Genomic DNA, 16442 nt, shown 5'->3' with positions numbered 1-16442 from the left:
TCTTATTTGTATTCATATATTCATCCGCGTTTATAAACACGATGTAATTCTTAACATATAGAGTTTGTTATCAAATGACATCTCAAATACAGTATTAATAAGTTAAAATAAAACTCAATACGCGCATAATAAACGGATAGTTTCCAAAAAATAATACCATACATTTTTGTCTTCGCGGATGTGTGATCTGTGTAGTTCGTCCTCATCCACCACGATATTCATAACCCTTTGAGCACACCTCTATTTAGCATCTTTCCTTTGGCTGTGTTATCCTGTGTGTCAACCCTGCCTTTTCCCTCTGCTAGTGTATACCCAGGTATGTTTCACATGCATCCAGGTAGCTTTTGCCTCTCACTTTTTAACATTTGTATTTTTTATTTCAATCTTACCGGATAATTTTCTATAAAATCTATCGCACGCTGCTATACCAGAAAATGTAAAAATAGCATTTTGCATTTCCATAGCGCGTGCAGACTCTGTATTATTTCCCAAAATTCAGCACTTTCCAGGTGCGGCTTTTGTCAGCATGCATGTAACATATTATCCATCCTTAGTTTTTCTTCCACTAAGAAGATTTTTTTTTCCAATTGAAAAAAGTTGGTGACAGGGATTTAATTGAAAAAAAAATGACATTTGCGAAAAGCGATTCTTTTAGTCTCATATCGTAATCACCTGTAGCAGTATCAAATCCTATCCCTCGGTATTTTAATTTTATTCCCTTTTTCACTCACTCCCCCTTTTACCATACTCGCAACCTTATTTTCCTGCGGATTTCGCATGATAGACAGAAGAAGAAAGTGACACAGATGAAGACAATGCATGAGGACCAAACCTTGTAATCAGTTTTTTCAGTTTTATTTTACTCCATTATTCTGACTAACATTTTTACCCTGTGGAAATTATAAGCCGTGCACACTGATCCCACTAACTCAGTCACACAATATCCTCTGCTTCTTGGAAGGACAATCTTTTCAAAGGGAACCCTGCTTATGGATTTTTTTTCAATTTGTGTCGTCGGGAAGGACAGTGACAAAAACAGACCCAGTGGACGTCCATAATTATAGGTGTGTATGCTGAACAGAAAATCTGTGATAATTCCAACCACCGTTGACAACAGGTGATAATTAGTTCATGGTATAGTCATGCAGAGTCAAATCTGTGCTATAACAAATCTGGTAATGATTTTTTGTGTGTGCTTGTGTATATCGAATTTAGCATTCTGATATGACTCTCATAAGACTTGTATTGATTGAGATATAAATGAATCCATCGCAGTATGACTGATGACGACTTTTCTCTGGTGTTTGCAGAAGGATTAAAAAGTGGACAGAATCGGGGATGGCAATAAATTGGCTCCCAATCTGCTGATCGCACAGGAGAGCACAAAAGACGGTATATAACTTGTTGAGATTCAATTAACAAGGAAATGTATTGATTTTCTTATTAGTGTTCTTTTGCTGGATGCGAGGAGAAACGAAGGAAATGTGAAAAAAGTAACAGTTCCGGAGACTGGCTTAGTGTACACTGGGATAAGTAAACTGAACGCTGATTTGAGACTTGTGTGAAAGTTAAACATTCCTTGTCATAAGACTATTGCTCAGGTAAATATACAATAGGCAATTTTTTTTTTCATTTCCATGTCAATTTTATCATTGGTCAGTATAGAATAAATGTATGTGATGAAAGTTTTGATTTTTTTGTTTTCTGTGTACATATATAAATCATAACGATAGAAATTTATCAATGAAGGGGTAAATACACGTGAAGTCTGAATGTTTGTTTGACAAGAAAACCAGGAGAAAGAGAATGAGAATGAATTCCTTTCTCCAGTCAAAAGGAAATGGAAAGTGTATAGCGAATTTCACCTCTATTTACAGAACCCGAGAGACTGTGTTTGCTTTGAAAGTGTGTAATATTTAGATTGTATGTGATTCTCAGGGAAGCTACACCGTTTATTTAGTTCTAGATCTAGATGGCTGCAGCATGTTGGGCCTGGTTTTGTTGACCACAGTTATTGTAAAGCTACGTTAGAAATCTGAATTAAAGCCAGGGATTTGACTTTGTTGGGTCAAAATCTGTTGTTGTGAACACAATAACATTGGACAAGTTTGGAGGTGATTTAGCTGGGCAGATTTACTGTGCTAGAAAGGATCAGTGTGATCCTAATCTGTCAGCTTATTATGCAATTTGTTCTTTTGTAAATATGGGTCATTCCAGTGATTTTCCCACTTGAGAGGGCTCTAAACTTTTAATACATCATGATAGAGTTTTCATTTACATTCATGATAGAGTTTTCAGTAACATTCATGATTGTTTTCAGTTACATTTATGGTAGAGTTTTCAGTTACATTCATGATAGAGTTTTCAGTAACATTTCAGTAACATTCATGATAGAGTTTTCAGTTACGTAACATTTCAGTTACATTCATAATAGAGTTTTCAGTTACATTTATAATAGAGTTTTCAGTTACATTCATAATAGAGTTTTCAGTTACATTTATGGTAGAGTTTTCAGTTACATTCATAATAGAGTTTTCAATAACATTCACTTGTACAATTGAACCTTAACTAAAAATGAATATGTAGGAGTGATCTGCACTTCTTAATTTCCAGCTCTATTATCAAAGGAATTAATGATTTACGTAGCTGCTGAAATGAAGGAACTCCCTTAGTGTTTGATTCATGAGCTGTAGGGTTTTTATTTTGTGCTGGTTCCCCCGTTTGCATGGAACATTTAATTCATAGTATGATCAAATTTGCACACTGTAACGTAGAGGTAATATTGACAAATCTATGGCAAATATTGATGTAACCAAATATCCTAATTCTGATTCAGTCTTAATATGTTTAGATATTGGCTGAAACCTTCCCTAATGCTGGGAGCTTCTTACCAGAATCAAAGTTTAATTAGCACTGGTTTAATGTTTGCAGTTCTGCAAAATGGATAATTAATTCATTGAGCTTGGCTCATCTTGTCCGGGGAGACTAATACTAAAAGCAAGTCCATGCAGAGAGTGGCTAATAAAATGCTTATGGAAAAGAAATAAAATGCTTGAATGACTATGGGGCTCTCCTGCGTACAGAGTGATAAAGACTGTATAAGATGTATCAAACCCTGGCAGTCATCACGGGGAATCAACAACAGTATTAGCATGACAATAAAGCACAGCAAGGGGAGACCCACACTTGTACCGGTATGTCAAACAAAACCTGAAAAACAGCATATTAAGACTTCTACGTCTGTTTATAATTATAGAAAGCAAAGGGTCTTTAATAGATCTTCTCAGCAGTGTGTTAAGAGTCTGGGAGATTTGTTATAGATATATGTGCTCCATCAGAAGGGATTCCTGGATAGGCTGGTGATGTAATGGTCTAATCCTTTCCAGCAGACTGGAGCAGGGCGTGAGATAGTTTTGACTGAGACTCTGAATCAGTAGGGGGATGTTTTGATAAGAAAAAAGGTCCCGTCCAAAGAGTAAGAGCCCCTTTATTTGCCATGAGTATTATTTTATGATTTTCTAAAAGTTTGAAGTCTCTTAAAGTATTACATCCTGGGATTTCCTTTGCAAAGGTTAAGAACCCCCCCCCCCTCTCTCTCTCTCTCTCTCTCTCTCTGCTAATTATTGTGTACCATACATAGTTTGGTGATGGGCTGAATAAGTTCTCAACTGGGCAGTACATGCAATGACCTTGTACAGAACACAATTTTTACATTACCAGTTTTCCCATCCCTGTAGGGGTTTGTGTACATAGACAGAGCTTGGTCAGAACAACATGTTCTCCATGGAAATAGTGCAGAGGTGGAAATAGAAGTTGTTTAGAATTCTTTTAGGTTTGAGGGTCACAAAGTTGGGACAGTTGTTCAGTGAAAGGAAAAGGTTTGGATTTGAAAATAAGTGAGATTTAGAGGCCAATTTGAAAAAATTAGATTGTGTAACATTTAAAGGTATTAAATGTTGGATTGCTGACAGAGTAATTTTGACAGTCTTTTTATCAGGTGATAAATCGCAAATTAAGATTGTCACGGTTCACTTGACACTACAGTTCGCTTGATCCCCCACACTTTGCACTGTGATAGATATCTTGGTAGCTGATGGTATCATAGCCAGTTCACGTTGCCTACAGGTATTTGGTTTCCAAACTTCTTGATTAAATTAGAAAAACCAGCAGTGGGTTCAGACCTGCATCAACTCATGTTTGAGCATCTGGATTGTTTTTTGGATGTTTTAGGGGAGAAACTTAACTCCATTGTTCAAGAGAAAACCTGAGAGGCCTCTTGTCTCTCAGTTGTAGCTGTTTTGTATTATTTTTTGCACAGCAAAGAAAAATCAGGATTGCTATTGTTAAAATTTTCAAGAGTGGGAACCTTTTTGATCGTTGTAAATTGCTAGAGACATCGATAAACAGTTTATAATCAATGAAGGGTGCTAGTTGAAATTTTTCTTGTGTCACCGGCGAGTTGCTCAAGCCTCCTCAATCATTCATAAAGTTTCGATGAGGGTAAACTCGCTGAATTTAATGGCACAGTCAATGCCGGGGATAGGAAGATTTATAGCATCTTGTGATTGTCACAGCCATAAAGGTACGAAAGTTCAATATTGTCATTACACTTAGCATTTAAAGTATGCAGGGATCAGAGGGTATTCAGACAGGCGGGTAAGAGAGGCACATCATATGGTCTAGTCATCGATTTAGATGTTGTTCAATAAATTCTTCAAGGTAGGGGAGGAGGTGGGGGGGGGGAGTGTCGAGCTGGCTGCTTGTATTGATGTAAAGCTGTGCAGATAACACTACAAGGTTTACTAAGGTGTGTGCTGAAGTGCACACATGAGTAAATATTATTGTGCGCAGGTTGATGAAATCTTTAGACTGGTTGATATTATTCTGTCTGCTTCTAAATGGGGCCTTTCATTTCAAGAATGATTGAATTTAGTCGTTCCACTCACCACGCATCTTTCTCTCTCTTTATCTCATGATCAGATTTACTGTAAATACAATAAAATATTGAACTGAAGAGGATAAAAATCAAGTCCATTAAGTTATAATAGCATACCTGGAACTGCAGTGTTCTCCATAGCTTTTGATATTCATCATTATCGATCATTCAATGTTTGTATTTTCATTTATTAATTCATACTGCTTTTATTAAAACCTGCATTGTGCATAAACCTGAAATTTGCAGAGGGAAAAAAAAACCTTTTCCTCCAGACACTGTTGATAGCTAATGAAAAAACTCGCCCAATCTTAATTTTTCTTTTTGAAACATATGAAGTAAGGAATGTGAAACATAATTGAGAACAATGCCAGACTTATCTAGAGCCCCCTTTGTTTGATAGTAGGTTACCTTTGAAGCAGAGGTTATTTCTAATCTAAAGCATATGACAACTGAATGTTAGCATATGTTTTTGTGATAGAAAAGAACATTTTCTCAGGAGGAGAATTATGTTCATTCTCAGAACAGCAGATTGGAAAGTACTTATTGCATCCAGTTGTGGCACAGATTAAAAAAACGAGTGGCATTCAGAGTTTAAGATTACCAGTTTTTAGTTTCAGGGCAAAACATGCGTAATTTCTTTCTATCCACAGAGAAACATATGTTATATCACTCAAGGGAAAATATTGTGCAGGATTGCATTTTACGTCTTTAAACTAAAAAAAAATTGCCCCCTGAAAATTTGTTATGAAATCAATATTGTTATACAATGTACTTCGATTAATAATTAATTCTCGCAGAGATTTCTTGAAATTGAAAAGAAAAAAAAGATGCAGAAATAGAAAAGTCATGTAAATTTTATCTGGAAATATCAAAGCTTTCAACATAAGGTAATTTAGATATCACCCTATTGCAGTTGATTTGCTGGAAATTTGACAGATTACATGTTGATGTGCCAATAAGAATCTGCAATGATTGATTCTGTGAGGCCTAGGAGAGTTAGCTTGCTGAGCCCTCCCCAAGATAACATCCCTTATTACCAGTTCACAATCAGTTGAAGACGAAAATCGGCATTAAAAGCCAAGTCTTCCCATTATTTTTTCTTCAAGCAATATCACCAGTAAAATAAGTATCTGATCATGCAGCTTTTGTGTAATTTTCTACCAAAGTACTAGAATTTTTTATTGTTCAGCATTTAGACGAGGCTTCCTTATGAAGAATGAAAGGGTTTGTATGAGAAATGAGTACCTAGTAATGATCTGCTAAACTGGTAATTGAGACCACTTGATCAAGATCCTTGAAACCACTAGAAAATGTGAGATTTGGCAAAGCTGGCTTTTCCTGTTAGTAATGGCTTCAGTAGCATTTGACTCCCAAGAGTTTTTCCCTGAGTCAGTGGGGACAATATGTCTTGAGTTGAGCATCTGGTACTCAATGTAAACCCCCCCCCCCTCCTCCCCCCATACTTTGATAAAGGATCACAAATATCAGGAGATTTGAAGATGAAATAAATAATATGGAACTTGAGTCTTGAATATTGCTGGCTAGCCTTTAGACTTTGATAATTGTAATGGCATTCTTTGATGATTCTCTGATTGCCCAGCTTATACATTCTTTTGGTGTCAGAATTCAAAAGGAAAGGTCAGCAGAGAGCACGGAAGTCTTGTTGGGGAGATGCTGTTGAAGGGATATCTATCGCGGTCTGCCTGCCAGCCGTAGACACCGAGGCTTTGATTTGTATGGAGGAAGCAGTGGAATCGAAGGTTACCGACTCCATTTTGCTTTTTTTTTTTCCCCCTTTGCATCCGAATTTGATATACACAAATCAGATAAAGATAGATACTGGTCAGAGGATCGACTGATCAGTTAATTGCAGCGAGATTGATGTTGCGTATAAATAGTTTAGTAATTTTTCATTTCACAGCATGTACTGCATGAGTTCTGCAGGGCTTAGTTTTTTTATGGGAGCCATTTATTCTCAGAATGATTTTCTGGCACACAATTTGGTGGTATTATTCTGTGGAGCCTATCGACTCTGACGAAAAAAAAATCAAAAGAGCAACAGGAGTTAAATGTGGAAGACAGAAGTTAGAGGGGAAAATGATAAATAAAGTTAATTTGTGAGAAGTGTTTTTCTTTAATTTCTACTTGCATGGAATATTACCTTCAGTTCAGATGATAAATGTTATCATAATAACATGATAATCAATTAAACTTTAAACATTAATAACATCTAGAACCTAGCTGTAGTTATGGGAATATGTTTCAAAATGAAGAAATGCTGACATTATACTAGAGTTCATTCTTATGTGTGTAGATTCAATTCTGGTCATTTCAATATATTTACATTCAGTACATGTTTTCCCTTATGTTTGTATTGGAAATATCCAACATTAAATTTCCTGTGAATACACTTCGCTTATTCATGCGCCAGGAGCATACATATTTTTCAATGAAAGATTATAACGTTTAAACTTATAAATCAATTTGATATGTACAAATCGAAATAATCGTTAAATCATATCTATTTGTCAATATTGAAAAGAGAATTTTTTGACAAAGTTTCTGGCTCTATATTTAAAGTTGCGGAAGCTATCTAAATAGCATGGTAATCTGGCTGTTCCATGTATGTTTCATATCCCTGACTAAAAGTGTACATAATGGCTATATAGCGACGATACATAATATTTCATACAAATAGACATCAGTATGAAAAATATAAGCATTAAATTCTTATTTTTGGATGTCACACCAAGCGGTGCAGACAAATTATCATACCATGTGTTATTCAATTAGTTGAGTTGAATTTGACATTTACTATTTGAAATGAAGTAGACTGTAGTTGTTTCATCCCTTTCTGCTAACCAGCAAAGCAGATGGCAATTGAAACATTCCCAACCTCCGATTAGTGAGAGATTAACAACTTGCAGAATTTAATTGATGGTTTTCTTTCTTGCATCTTATCTTATTGAATACAATTATGAAAAATCTGCAGAGGAGTAAACAGCTAAAAGATTTTAATCTCATAATTTTTTTCTGGCTATTGTTTTCAAATTGTGACTATAAAAGCGTGGAAAGAAAATTCATTGTTCTACATGGCATGCTAATAAAACCAGTATTGGTTCATTCTCTCTGAACTGCAGAATCTTGCCAAAGAATTGGGAATGATTTCTGTGCATAATTGGTCACTATCCTGGAAGCATAAAGGACATTAAACTGTTTTCCTTGACTCTGAATGAAACAGCTGATAAAGTTGCATGCAGAATGTAGGATTTTTATCCATGTAAATTCCAACAGCCTCGGGAGACTTTACTACAAGTTCAATACGGTACAGACAAACTGCCAGGAGTTTTATTTTCCCCCCCAATCTGTGTAAAAATGATTCAACTGTATTTGCAAAGATTGTATTGACGTTACAACTTATATATGTGGGATTTTGCTGATTCAGGGGAAAATTGCTATCTTAAATTCTCTATCTCTCAAAATCTCTAAAATCAAATAAACTAAAATAGATCAAAAAGCATACAAAAATAAACCAATGGCAAATTATTATAAGCAGTCATTAAGCTGTATAAACTCTGACGAAAGACATGGACCTCTATCAAGTTGATGCCAATAAGTCATGTCTTGAGTTTAAACTGTGTGATAATGTATGAAAAATCATGAAAGTCTTCATTCAGGATGTAGTTGTTGAAATATCTATAAAAAAAAAAAAAAACCCACCTCCTCTCATGACATAATAGAGATCATAAAACACAAAACAACAGTAAAAACAGATAGTTCTACACAGCTGTGTTGCAGATCTTTCAAGTTTTATAAAGCTCATTGCAGATTGAAAATTTACTGTAAAAACTATTATTATAAGATAGAAACTTTTTAACTGTCATACAGAATAATTTTGAAAGTACATGTATTGCATAAAGGATTGAATTCACTTCTTTTTAGAAATTACATCCAAAGTCTTGAATATCATGAATGTAGTCATTTGCATGAAAGATCAAGAAGGGGATCAATGTCATTTATTAAGGTTAGAGGTCAAACGTAAAAGTATACTATTATCGATAAAACTATTGAAACCCGCTTTGGTTTTCAGTCATACAATTGTATGTAATTGTATTGTAATTAAACAAAAGCATTTTATAAATTACAATGGACATCTTTAATTAAAGATTTCCGTTGTAATTTATAAAATGCTTTTGATTAATTACAAACAGTAGCTTTGCAAGTACCAATCAATTTAAAGTAATACTAGCTAGTACATGTACATCGGTTGATGGTTGCTGTGCCCAAGAAAGCAAAAATACATGTGTCTTGAAGATATCAGCATTAAAAGAGATTTTTTTTTAATGTAATACTGTTTATTTTATTTGCCATTTGAAAAACAGCTCCCACCGAAAATTTTATTTTCATTTTTCAATCTTTGAGAATTTCATTGACACCAAAGAGTCGTACTTTGCCTGTTCCAGTCTGATGAGGCACTTTGTCTGTTAAGGTAGGTGTGATAATTGATGGGAACAGATAGATAAAATTGAACGCAGGACCGCCAATGTGCTTACTTGTGGATGTTATTGATCATTGTCTAGACCCTTGCCAGTGTTTAATCTAATTTGAAAAAAGGAGAAATTTTACGACCATGGTTGATGGGTCTTTTTTAGTCCAAGAGCCATACATCTTAATATGGTTGACACCCCCAATCTATCTTCAGTGAAGATGAATTTTTCCATGGTCTTGCTTCTTGGACCCCAGCTTTGAAGCTACAACACTGTAATGTGGCAAATGTTGTCCTCCATTACCAGTATATTTGTACTCTTCCATATGCTAAGGGTGGTTGTCTTAAAGCCTTACACTTTCTTGATCATGTATTCTAGATTTAGAGTTATAATGTAGTAAAAACACATAGATAATAGCACTGGGCAATGGGTATAATGATGTGCAGGATTTTTTTTTCTCTTTCTATTGAAAGGGACACTTGATGGTAAGCACCTGAATGATTGAGTTATTCTTTAGCGGATGACAAAGCAATCATTAAATGATAAACACAACACAACATAATGATTTATGTCACCTGCCCTCTCCCCATGTTAAGGTCTGCCACAAGGTCCCGAGAAAGTCAGAAGTTTGTATATATACAGGTGTAACTCGAGCCATTAACCCTGTCAAACTGGAAGTGCGCTCCACATTTCTTCTTTACCTGTAGTATAGACGTTCTATGAGATTAATCGTAGAGGAAGTGACTCTGGAGAAAGTAATTGCATAAAAGGGCTTTGAAATTGCATGGGTCATATTTAATAATGGTTAAAAAAAAGTACAACCTGTTGTTTGCATAAAGTGGCAAAAATAAAAATACTTTGGCCTGTTCTGTGAACTTTGTAGATCGAGAGTACTATTGTTGAGCTTGTGAGTTTTGGTAAATTGCAATCTAGTATGATATGCAACTGAACTATTGATTTCCAGCAAGGAAGAGGACTTAAGGCAAAATCTTAGCTCTCTCTCTCTCTCTATGTATCTCTCTTTGCCTCAATTCATTATAGGTTATTAAAAACAAACATGTTAAAAGGTTCATCACTATACAAGTTGTGGAGACTAATGTATCAATGCCCCAGCCTATCATAGAAGTTGTATCGTAGATCGTTTGTCAATAAAATGGCCGGGAGGCATGAGAACAAAGCACAGAGACGCAGGTCCTCAGTTTAACAGCTAGTGCTTACATAGAGAGGACAGCCATATTTGTCTGATGCTGAATTGACTGCTATCCTCATGGTAACAGTTTGTCAGCTGATGGACTAATTAAGGTACATTATCATACACAGAAACCAGCTCCATATATTTATCACTGGCTGATTAGCGATACATCCATCATAAAACGTCTGAGTCACTTGAAAATATTTATTCTTCAAATGAATGTGATAATTAATACCAATTCAGGTGCATGGAAAGTTCCAAGTTCACTGCAGAAATGTAAACAGATCCACTGAAATTGCAAGACTAATTCAATAAACTACCGTACCGATGGCTGAGTGTCTAGCATCAGATAGAAAGATTAATATTGGCTTTTACATATTTGGCAAAATATTGTTTTTATTTAATTTTAAAAATGTTTCTATCCTTATAAATAATGGCATTTAGTGATGTACATGTGCCTGAAGTAGCCGGAAGCCTCATTCCACTGTAAATTCTAAATAGAAAGCACAGCCAAATGTAATACGCATTTAGTATTTCTCATAAAGTTCAATCTGTTCCCAAACTTTCTGCATACTAGTATTCAGTTCGGAATAGACTCATTTACATTGCAACTGCACAGAGGTGCATTTGTAGATTTTCTATTGAATAACTGTCAAGCTTATATTGCAGAAAATACATCCATGAACAATATTAATGACCAAAGACTTGAACTCCAATGATTTTTTGTAATGTTGAAGAATATCACTAACGGCTTTGTGTATTAATATTCTTAATGCAACATGTCTGAAATCTGTTGCTTGTATTGAGGAAAAAGTAATCATAATTTTCTCCCTGTGAATTTATTGGTTATGGTAGGACAATCTACATGTATAAAACATCACCTTTGGGGTCTAAAGATGGAGCTTGGTACTGTCAATGAATTTCACCATCTATTGAAATCTTCCTAATGTAAACATTCAGCACAATCATTGCAATGTTCAGGCTGAGGAGATTTTAGCTCTTCTGTTTAACCAACCACCCCCATTTTTTTAAAGTCCATTGTTGTTCAGGTTAAAGCAAACAGTTCACAAACTGATACTGTGATTTGGGGGAAAATCTGAGTAAATATTATTTTTGGGGTAGGTGATAAGTCATGAATTATAGAATAAAACTTCTCAGTGTTGTTAAAATATCACTACTGTTATTTGCATTTTTAATAGTGGATTGGGTTGATCTGCGGTGGAAATAAAAGGTTTAATTAAATAAGTATTTACCATAAATGACAGTTCAATGTATTTAAAAGTATACCCGTTCTGGTAAATTGAGCCCTCGCATGTATCAGATATTCTGTAATTTGAATTATTTGCACTCATTGACAGCAGCTCTAAAGATCTTTGAGACTCTTAAATCCTCATTTTGCGTAACAGTTATTACACTTAAATTGATCTTTATAGAGCTTACAAATTGTAAAGTTTTATATACTGTAGAGATAGAGCTAACATTATGAACATTTCAGTAAGTCCTCAGTCTCTTTTGATTGGTCTATCTTAAGTTTCTGACCTTCAAAACAAGAAATTACATTCAAAAGACCAGCAAAAGTCTAACTGCAAGCTTCAGCCCACATAAATACAAAATAACAAAGGTTTCAGGATACAGACAGACGAATTTTCTTCCCCATTTTTTTTTCCAATTTTAATTTTTTTTTTTCCCTGGGTTGTTTGTAAGGTTTTGGTTATTTTCTTGTCTGCTTTTACGCTGATTTGACTGTTACTTTTGTGGTGTCGATTTACGCGGGGGCCAGTGTTCCGTCCATTGTGTTTCTGTGGACGTCGGCCTATCTATAGATGAACAGGTGAAAGGCTGTACCAACACAAACAGGTTCTGACATCTATATAAATAATACCTGTAATAGGTGTATTATAGTTTAATGACAAAAACATCCATATACATGGTCTGAGGGACAAAATTATTGTCTTGGTATGGCGGCGTGCAGACATCTACACAGATAAAAAAGAGAGAGAGAGAAAACCTACCTAGTTGGAGTGAGGGACAGACATATTAGATATGATGGCCTCATGATGACCAATTATTTTTGGCCTAGATAGGTGTCTGGTGGAGAGGGACATTAATGTAGCTCATCATGGGACTTGTCAACAGAGCCAGGCCAAATATATTTTTTACTGGTCAGTGGTGTAATAAACAGATGAATACCTCTGCAGGAAGTATTTGTGGGTTACACCGTTATGTGTCAGGGTGAGATCGAACAAACGTGTAGGATCGCTGACAACATAAAATACGTTTTATCTTGAAAAATTGAATAAAGGTCAAGATTGGCCATCCTGCAATGTCAGTGTTTATATTGCAGATCTTTTTACCTGTTAATGATTGGACTTAAAAAAACCAAGTTTATGATTCCCTGTAGGTAAATAGAATATCGTTATGTAATTCTCTGTGGATTAAAAATGTATCAGTAACAAATCTGTAAGAGAAAAAATCAAAAATGTACTGCTCAAGGGATCAACTGCAAAGGTGTATAAAGGTAAACATCTCTATAGAGAAATGTCTCTCTGGAGATGATTTACAGAATTTATGACCATTTATCTAAGTAGTTTACTAGTCTTTCTTCAGAGATTAAGTGGTTCCATATTTACACTTTGTTTAAAAATCTGCATTTCCTAGCCATGCATGCTTAAGACTGACTTTGATGGTAGTGTTATCGCATTAAAAATCACTGGAACGTTGGACATTTAAATTTCAATTTATTTGTTGTGTGATGTATTGATAGGGATCAGCTGTACTATGAACAACAAAGAAGGGAAGGGACATTTCAGAATTTATCATTTCTGGGCAGGTCAATAGGATCTGAAGAGTTCTTATGTATGATGGTAAACAGGAAAAGAAAAGGTGTTAATTTAATTGCTTTCTAATTTTATACGAAAAGTAAAAAACATACATGTACAATTTATTTATATGTATCTCGATCTGCTAGGGAAAATTGATGTGGATTTTCTCTCTTTTACGCACTTGTTTAAGGGGAGATAAAAGGAAAAAGAGTTTTTAAATTGATAGCATGATGGAAGATGGTAGGAAATAGGTTTGAAATTAAATTACATGTTGTTTGTTTTTCAAGAAAAGTTCAAAAGACTTGCCGAGGTCTTGCTATAAGGTTCAGTTCTTTTGATGATGTGCAACATTTATCAGAACTAATACTGTAAACTGGATAAATAAATACAGCATTCAAGTAGGTAATATTCTTTTGAAAGGTTTATCTGTACATGTAAAATTTCTGGGATTTCAGTCGATTTGAAACAAATCTTCTCTTGCTTTTAAATTGATTTGCACCCAATTGATTAATTGTCAGGATTTTATTCTTGCATTTGGCCTTAATGTGATGGTGTTCTCTTAAATGAGGCTCTTAGAGGAGTCTTTGATCTAATGTTTTAAGTAAAGATATTCAAGGTCATGATGAATGCAGAAGTGTGTAAGAAGTCTGAGGCCTCTCTGAAACACTTCATGTCTGCAATTTGATCTCCTGCTTACATGGCTAATTTTTTTAATTTTGCATTTACGACCATCATACACATTTAGAGATATCATATTCTTTAACATGTATATTGACAGGCATGTTTGCTTTATAAAAAACTTTATTTCAGACTTGAAAACGCAGGTTGTGTCCATTAATTTTATTAGAGTATTAAGGTTTAATCAGATAATGTAATGACATTTTTTAGGGGAAATTTGGAATAGTTATCAGCAATGTGAAGGATGACGTAATAGCAGATCAATTAAATTTAGTGGATTAATTTAAGAAAAGTAAAAAGCAAGTTTCTCATTTCCAACACTGCAATGGTGTATCTGCATTGTTGATGAAGCGTAAGGTGCAGCTCGGTTCAATCTTTGTATGCATCAGTACACCATGTTTACCTTCATGTTCTCCAACGGATTGGATCATAAAAAAGTAAAAGAATCCAATTGATAAGGTTCAGGAGAGGTAATCTGTTTAACTTTGTAAAACTAAAATTTTCTCAAATTTCAGAAGACAACCACAAGTTTAATCAAAGAGGTGTTGATCATTGCAGAATCAAAGTACTGATCACAGCGATAGCAGACACATGTGAGTACCTCACTATTATTACACTGATCCTTGATGTGAATGACTCTTCCCATCATCATATAGATAGAAATTCTACAGTGTGAATCAACTGGCTGTGACTGGCCTTGTGGTGATAGACATAAAACGCATTAAATTTGCATCCAACATGTGTAAAGTAATGGTTGACAACCATACAAACGGTGACTAAGAGGATGTTTCACACATGGTTAGATAATTTCTTCAAATGCCATTTCTATAGATACAGATTAAAATTGATTCAGACGTTGGAGACAGGTAAAATTGATTGCGTTCATATGAAGAAGTAGACTAGCTTGGTTCTCTATTCTAATTATGGTCATTTTTGTAAAGTATGTGGCAAAATGTGTAATTGCAGCTAAATTTTTACATTATTTCACACCAGGGGTGTAAATAAGATTGAACCTTTGGTTCATTCTCGGACTTGATGTATGGTTTCTCTTTTGATGGATAGTAAGAGCATCCTCAGTCTGCTGTTTTTGGTCCCAAGTTGGAGAAAAATAAGATGTCAAAGCCCTCACTATAACTGGAAAAAGTACATACAAATGATTAAATGCATTTGCTAATAAATTTTGAATGTCCATGCCTTTATGCACATGAGCTTCAAATGGATAGTAAAATTATCCTCAAGTACCAATAAGCAAATATGAAGTAAAACAGCTAATACATTAATCATTTGAATACACATTTAAGTAGAAATGTACAAACAATAGAAAATGAATTGCAAGTTTAATTAAGGCAGCTTTAAATGAAGGAATACCTGCAAATGCAGGACACACTTGGGACAATTGGGTTCAATCAGCTTGTATCGTATACAGTTACTATACTCATTGAAAAACCAACACTTTGAAGCAGACACTTTACATACTATAGACCCTCGTTGTGACTTCGCTCACAATTGGCTTTGATAAAAAAAAAAAACATTGTATGTTTTGGCATGTAAATTAATTGAAGAGTTGGTATTGATCGATTAGGAAGTGTCACTCCTGATAAGTCTCCATTGATATCAGCCTATTGGAGGTCACATTAGATTGCTAACCATGCCTGGTCAATTTAAAAGGCAATTTTCCCTGATAAGAGAGGGTCATATCTGCACCAACTTGTCTTCTGTCCTCAGAATACAATTTCCAAGTGGTGACTGGGATAAGATAGCAGTGTGGATAGAGGGGAAATAAAATTACCAGCAAACAGATAAGGGAGATTTATAATAAATTGACACCCAAACAGAAGGATTACTTCAAAAACTAATCGAAAAACGGTGTTGAAAGAAAGGCTTTAATTGAAGCAGAGTAAAAAAGCATAAACAATTCAGTTGTCTAAGAAGGTGTTTTAATTCTTGTGAGAACAAGCAAGGTTTTTTTCTCTTTTAATTGCTGATGTCAGCCTAAATTCTCTTCAACATTTGATCCCTTGATTAAATTTCATTTTGAGGTTAATGATTGGAGTTCATTGACGTGTATTTTGGCTATCCGAGCAAAAAGAAGTGAGGAAACCCAGCATGCATCTGGCTGTTTTATGTCTGCGGAGAAGGAGGGAGGATCAAAAACTGATCCTCTTGCATGCGGGAGGTGTTTACATGAGTCACTCTGGTACGGAGGTTCCAGCGTGGATATATGGCACTGCTGAATCATGGCACTTCTACCCTGCTGGTCACGACCAGGTCAACCCCATGCTATACATGCACCTGTAACATATCAGAAACATGTAGAGGGGAGGTAT

The 16442-nt window shown here is 35.0% G+C and overlaps 1 protein-coding gene across 10 annotated transcripts in view; it reads left to right on the top strand.

The window, feature by feature from the left end:
- Window positions 1–178: 178 nt before the first annotated feature.
- Window positions 179–16442, top strand: part of LOC105333153 (poly(rC)-binding protein 3) — a 64179-nt gene continuing 47915 nt past the window's right edge. For 2 of the 10 annotated variants that reach the window (XM_034477775.2, XM_066084843.1), the window contains exons 1-2: window positions 201–1601; window positions 14631–14708. The gene's annotated coding sequence lies outside the window, so the exon portion shown is untranslated. Of the gene's footprint in view, window positions 1602–14630; window positions 14709–16442 lie in introns of all 10 variants that reach the window. The other 8 variants (XM_066084836.1, XM_066084835.1, XM_066084834.1 and 5 more) reach the window with 8 other exon arrangements.

This window comes from Magallana gigas, chromosome 5 (genome assembly GCF_963853765.1).
Source record: "Magallana gigas chromosome 5, xbMagGiga1.1, whole genome shotgun sequence".
Classification (NCBI taxonomy): domain Eukaryota; kingdom Metazoa; phylum Mollusca; class Bivalvia; order Ostreida; family Ostreidae; genus Magallana; species Magallana gigas.
Note: the sequence above shows the minus strand (reverse complement) of the source record. Positions and strands in the feature narration are given on the sequence as shown.